At 47.8% G+C, this 6,660-nt stretch overlaps 1 pseudogene; it reads right to left on the bottom strand.

The window, feature by feature from the left end:
- Nucleotides 1-4,295: 4,295 nt before the first annotated feature.
- Nucleotides 4,296-5,491, bottom strand: LOC122709885 (annotated as a pseudogene).
- Between the last annotated feature and the right edge of the window lie 1,169 nt (nt 5,492-6,660).

Here is a 6,660-nt window from a genome sequence, read left to right as displayed (position 1 = left end):
AGAAAAATAAAAAAAAGAAGAAAAAAAAAAAAAGAAAGTGAAAGAGGAGAGTGAAAAAGCTGGCTTAAAGCTGAACATTCAGAAAACTAAGATCATGGCATCTGGTCCCATCACGTCATGGGAAATAGATGGGGAAACAGTGGAAACAGTGGCAGACTTTATTGGGGGGGGGCTCCAAAATCACTGCAGATGGTGACTGCAGCCATGAAATTAAAAGACGCATACTCCCTGGAAGAAAAGTTATGACCAACCTATACAGCATATTAAAAAACAGAGATATTACTTTGCCAACAAAGGTCCGTCTAGTCAAGGCTATGGTTTTTCCAGTAGTCATGTATGGATGTGAGAATTGGATTATAAAGAAAGCTGAGCACTGAAGAACTGATGCTTTTGAACTGTGGTGTTGGAGAAGACTCTTGAGAGTCCCTTGGACTGCAAGGAGATCCAACCAGTCGATCCTAAGGGAGATCAGTCCTGGGTGTTTATTGGTAGGACTGATGTTGAAGCTGAAACTCAAATATTTTGGCCAGCTGATGAGAAGAGCTGACTCATTTGAAAACCCTGATGCTGGGAAAGATTGAGGGCAGGAGGAGAAGAGGACGACAGAAGATGAGATGGTTGGATGGCATCACCGACTTGATGGACATGAGTTTGGGTAAACTCCGGGAGTTGGTGTTGGACAGGGAGGCCTGGCATGTTGTGGTCCATGGGATTGCAAAGAGTCGGACAGGGCTGAGCGATTGAACTGAACTGATGAGAGTGTTTATGGCAGGGACCGCTAATGAAACAACAGGTAGGACATGGACCAGTTTCAACTTATCTTGCTTTTAAAAAACAGGCTGTTGATGAGTGAAACCTGGTCATTTTACAGCAACATCACCATGCATGTGCAACACGGAAACCTGTGCGTCCAGGGTGAGCCTGGAACCAAGGATCTTCAGTCTCCCAAATTCAAGGAATAGAAATGTTGCCACCAGAGCTAGTTATGAAGTGAGAAGTCCTTCAGTAAAGCAAATCCAGCTTCCAGCTCCAAAAGTAACTTATCATCTATCTACTGATTCAAGACTAACCCATCAGCTTCCATTTCACTCTTCAGTTTCACCCTGAACCCTGGATCTGGGAGGCCCATTTGAGCCCTGACTCCTGTGGGCTTGAGGGTCAACCTGGCAATAAAGTTCTTTCTTTCTCAAAAGCCAGTGCCAGAGTACTGGCTTCCCTGCACCGTGGGCAGTGAGCTTTCACCAGGTAACATTAATCTCTGGCACACAATATGTTTCTATTAATAATGGTACCACTAAGCCTAGTAGATACCAGGTGTTCAATAGATATTTGCTAAATAAATCTTATGTAATATCCCTGCTTAAAAACTCCCAAAGCCTTCCTATAAAATTTCAGCTTCCTCCTGACTCAAGTATTTAATTAAGAATTATTCTGTGTAGCTTGGAGCTGAGGGATTCAAAGACTATCCTTGGGTCTATGACCCAGGTTTTCTTTATTATCCCTAAAAACTTAGAGTATCTGCTAAGATTAGGAAGGCTTCACCACTTCATGTCCTCATTAGCTTTTCTTCGGACTGTTATTATAGTTTCTTATCTGTTCTCCTTGCCTCCTGACTCTCCCTCGTTTTAATCATTCATGATCACCCTCTCCTGAACTCAGGACCAGCCACATAATTTGAAGGTTCCAGTGCAAAATGAAAATGCAGGTCCCCAGGGACTTTCCTGGAGATCCAGTGGTGAAGACCTCACCTTCTAACCCATGGGGTGTGGATTTGATCCCTGGTTGGGGAGCTAAAAATTCACATACCTCATCGCCAAAAAAACTGAAACATAACACAGAAGTAATATTGTAACAAATCCAATAATGGCTTAAAAAATGGTCCACACCTAAAAAAAAAAAAAAGGAAGAAAGAAAAATGCAGGGTCCCTTATTCAAAATCACTCAACAAGCACAGGGCCCCTCTGTGATTGGGGTCCATGGTGCCAGCAGAGTTTGCACACGTGTGAAGCCAATCTTGCCTGCATTCAGTCTTCTAAGGCACAGTATCAGTCACAATAAGTCCTTTTTCAAAAACTTTCAGGGACTTCACATTGTCTAGAGTTGTGATTATAGAGACTTAAATAAATTCTGATCCCAGTCAGCTCTCCCCACTTTCTTTCCTAGAATTCCTCTTTATATGCCCTGTGTGTGTGCTTGCGTGCTTGGTCAGTCGCTTCAGTCATTTGTGACCCCATGGGCTGTAGCCCACCAGGCTCCTCTGTTCACGGGATTCTCCAGGCAAGAATACTGGAGTGGGTTGCCATGCCTTCCTCCAGAGGATCTTCCCAATCCAGGGACTGAAACTGCATCTCCTGCATTGCAGGTGGATTCTTAACCCACTGAGCCACTTGGGAAACCCTTATTTACCTATACTTTTCCCAAATAGAATGACTTAACTCTTGTCCAGAGGTATCCTCTCCTATCTCCATGCCTTATTTGTTGTATCGATCCCATTACTTAGTGGGCTTTTCCTCCTGCTTCCATCATCACAAATCCCACGTGAAGTCTTCTTGGATCCTTTCATTTAAGAACTCTTTCCTCCCTCTGATTTTCCAATATCATTTTAGCAGAGTCCTCTTTTGTCCTTTCACTCGTTAATGAACTCCCAAGACTGAGCTCAGTGCTGTGGAAGGTACAAAGATGAGCCCTGTCTGAATAAGAAAGATGATCTTGGCAGAAGGTTAAAGGCAGAGGTTTAAAGTAGAGAAAATAGGCGGTGCAAAGGCCCTAGGGTAGCATGAGCTTGGAGGAAGAGAAAAAAAAGACCAGAGTGGGCAGAGCAAAATGTGCATAGAGAGAAATATGAGATGAATGAGAGAAGGCCAGCCAGGAAAAGGAACATTAGTTTTTATTCTAAATGTGAAGGGATGCCTTTGGGGGATGGGAAGGTTGGGTTTAAATAGAGGAGGAATGACTTGAATTCTTTACTTTGTGGATACTGACCTTTGAGGGGGCAAAGCTGGAGACAAGGTGATATGAGGTGGCAATAGTCCAGGTGAGAAGATTTTTTTTTTAAAGGCTATATAGTGCTTTTTTTGCAGTGTCTTTGCTGTGTCCGACACATTTTAATGCATAACATCTTCATTATCTTTTGGTCCCAAATACTCTGACATCCATTAGGGATTATTCTTTGACCCACAGGTAATTTAGAAGCATGTTCCTAAACTTCCGAACAGGAAACTTTAACAATTACCGCTTAAGTTTTTAAATTGTGCTGTGACCAGGTAATATACTTTGTATGACATTGACACTTTGAAATATGACTTGTTTTACAAACTTTGAGAGTTTCCCCCACTGTTCCATGTGTGCTTGAAGTACATACTGTTTTTGGATACTGTCCTGTGTGTCCATCAGATCAAGCTTATGACTGCTTTCATCCTAACCTTCCATAGCCATCCGATTTTTATCTGCTTGTGTACCGATTCCTAAAAGAGATGTTAAAAATCTACCACTTTGGTTTGTGACTTGATTTCTTCTTGTAATTGTGTCAGTTTCTGCTAGACAGACCTGGTGCACAGATTTCCACCTTCCAGGTGATTTGAACCCCTTTTCATCACGTGGTGATATTCCTTCTCTTTAGCAGTGCCTTTTATCTTAAAATTGACTTCATCTTCTAATACAGCCAACACCAGCTTCCTTTTGGTTACCATCTGTTTCTTAACTGGAATTTAGTCAAAAGAATTTTATTAACAGGTTTAAAAAAATAATTTACATACCATAAAATTCACCTGGCTGCCTGTGAGCTGGGACTTAACTCTGCCTCTGTGTATCCTCCATTCACCTGGCTGAGTCTGAGGTTTTTCTCTCCCACCTCCTTCTAGATTGACACTGTCCATCCCACTCCATATTTCTTCCTCCTAGTTAGACTGTTTCTATCTTCTGTGGTTATTTTAGGATTTTAAATGTGCATGCTTATCTTAAATTCTAATCTTTACTCATCTTCCAAATAAACTTAGAATAATTCAATTCCAGGCAACCTGAGGATGGCCCCGCCTTCTCCCAGTTACCCGAGACCAGCAATTCCACCTTCGGGTCTGGCTTCAGGCGCTGTTTTTTGTCCTTTTCAAGTGAGTTTGGGGCTGACACAGCAGTCCCAAAGGCCATTCCCTTCCTGCTCCTGAGAACTCGGGAGATAAGGAGGGGGTCAGTGAAGCCCGCCCCTCCCTACCTGGCGCCCACCGCCTCCTCACCGCTCCCTCGTCCCCCACCCTGCAACTTTCAGGGAGCGTTCAGGCCTCAAGAGAGGAGGCTGGAGTCTAGGTGTGGATCAACCCTTCCCCAGATCGGAAGGCTCTTCTGCCCACGCGGCCTGAGCCCTGGACAAGTCGGTGAGCGGAGTGTGACAGCGTCCGCTCTCCACCCAGAGCCAGAGCCTGCCTTGGGTAGAGCATCGGGACCCTCAGGCCAGGCCGGTCTCCAGAACCAGGGTGCAGGATGCGGCCCTCCTCCAGGCGCCCCTCGGCCTTGGCCGCCTTCTTCTTGCGCAGGTTCTGCCGCCATCGGTCCGGCAGCAGCATCTTCCCCACCCCGTGGGCCGCGGGCCCTGCGCTTCTCCCACGTGCGCCCGCGCTGTCCCCGCCGCTTCTCCTGGCACTTCGGGGCCTCCGGCTGCAGGTGCTGGCTGTCGAGGGTCTTCACGCCTTTGGCCTTGGACAGCAGGTTCGTCCCTGCATCTTGGCCTGAAGCTCCCGGCCCTCGGCCGCGTCCCCGTCCGGCAGCTGCTCCAGCCCATCAGCCCCTTCACCTTCTGCCTCCTCTCCTTCCTGCGCTGCGCCTTGCAGGCCTGCTCCTCTTATTGACTCATCTCTAGCTTAGTGAAGAGCCGCCCGGCTGGCCTGGAACCTCAGGGGGCCCCTTGGAGACCTTGGCGGCTTTCTCCTTCATCCCCGGCTCCCTCTGGATCCGCTACTTCCGGTCCCGCTCCTTCTTCCTCAGCTTCCTCCAGCATCTTTTCTCCAAAGAGGTGGGAGACAGCTTCCTGGCGTTGCCCTGGCTGCGCGCCTCCCCTATGTTCTGCAGGCGCTGTCGCAGGACGTCCACGGCAAATGAAGAGTCGGGCGCTGGGGCCAGGCCATCCGCAGGGGCCGCAATGGAGCTGAAGGCCGCCGCGCCTCTTTCACTGCCACTGACTTCCTGCCCTGAGGCTTCTCCACAGGAACCCGCTCCTGGGATTTCTAATGTGCTTTCTTCCCCTTCTGTTTTGGGGGCCCAGCAGTTTCTGAAACTTGAGTTTTGCGCGCGGAGTTGTGCGTCTGGGACTCGGGACTGGGTAGGGAGCAGATCTTCTTGTTCAGGCTCTGCAGCTAGGCTTCCTTGGCAACCTAGTAAGCCCTGGCTGGAGGCTCGGGGTCCTGCTTGGGGAAGGAGGGCTGGGGTGCAGCGTCCCGGGCCGGTCCTACCAGTCTGCAACACACGCAGGGCCCCCCAAACCCCCAGTCTGCGCTACCTTCATTTACCCAGCTGCACTTGCCAGAAACCCCCCACGTGAGAACTGATGGTGGCTTGAATTAGGGTGGAAGTGGCTTGATCACCTGGATGATTGTTGGTGCTGTTCTTGAGGATGGAAGAGATTAGGAGAGGTGTAAGTTTGGAAGGATGTTGCAGAGAAATTCTGTCAAGTGGAACAAGAAGGTCTGGATGGACAATAAAGGATTAATCTTTCCCCCAAAGAGGTTTGGCCTTTGCCCTTGGCTCCTGGGAGGTAACCTCTAAGACCTCGGAAAATCTTGCCTTGATTTGTTTAACCTGAGGACCTTTGGCCAAGCCAGATAGCCTGTGCTAGCAGTGTGATTTATAGGAAGGGTCCTTGGGTCAGGTAGTATGTATCTGACCTCTTGAGACTAAGGTTGACGGCATGACCAGTCAGCCATGGCTATGTGACTGAGCCCCAGTAAAAACTCTAGATACCAAGGCTTGGGTGAGCTTCTCTGGTTGGTACTGGCTTGTGTGTATTGTCACACATTGCAGCTGTGAGAAATCAAGTGTGCATAACTACACAGGGAGAAGACAACTAGAGGTCCCATGCCTTGGGCTCTCCTGGACCCTTCTCCATGTCCCTTTTCCCTTAGCTGCTTTTAATCTCTGTCCCTGTTCTGTGTTAAACCGTAACTGGGAGTATATCCACTTTTGGTGAGCTTTCTGAGTCCTTCCAGTGAATTATCAAACCATAGAGTGATCACGGGGACCCTCTAACTTGAGATTGGTGACAGAGGTAAAGATGGTCTTGTAGACCCCCGAACATTTCAATGAGGGTATGTACGAATTTAACAAAGAGAAGCACTGGATGACTCAGGTCTTAACTCCATTCGTCAACTGTGTCCAGCTCCATCGCAGTCCCTGCAGATGGCCCAGCCCAAGAGCCTGGCTCTTTATTCTCCGTGGATGTTCTGCTGGCAACACCTGCATGAGAAGATAGAGGAGGCATGCAGCCAGGGCAATGCCAAGAAGCTGAGGAGTGAAAAGAGGAGAAAGTACCTTGTTGTCTCTTGACTAGTGTCTTAGAGGATTTCTCTTTTCCTTTTTGCCAGGGCCTCATTAAGAAGAATCTACTGTCTTCTGGTCAGAGAGCTGCCTACAAGTGTAACCTGGAGAGACAGCAAAGAAAGGCAATGTCTTTAGTCA

The sequence above is a fragment of the Cervus elaphus genome, chromosome 16, assembly GCF_910594005.1.
Source record: "Cervus elaphus chromosome 16, mCerEla1.1, whole genome shotgun sequence".
NCBI classification, from domain to species: Eukaryota; Metazoa; Chordata; class Mammalia; order Artiodactyla; family Cervidae; genus Cervus; species Cervus elaphus.
The sequence above is the reverse complement of the archived record's forward strand: the minus strand, read 5'-3'. Positions and strand labels throughout refer to the sequence as shown.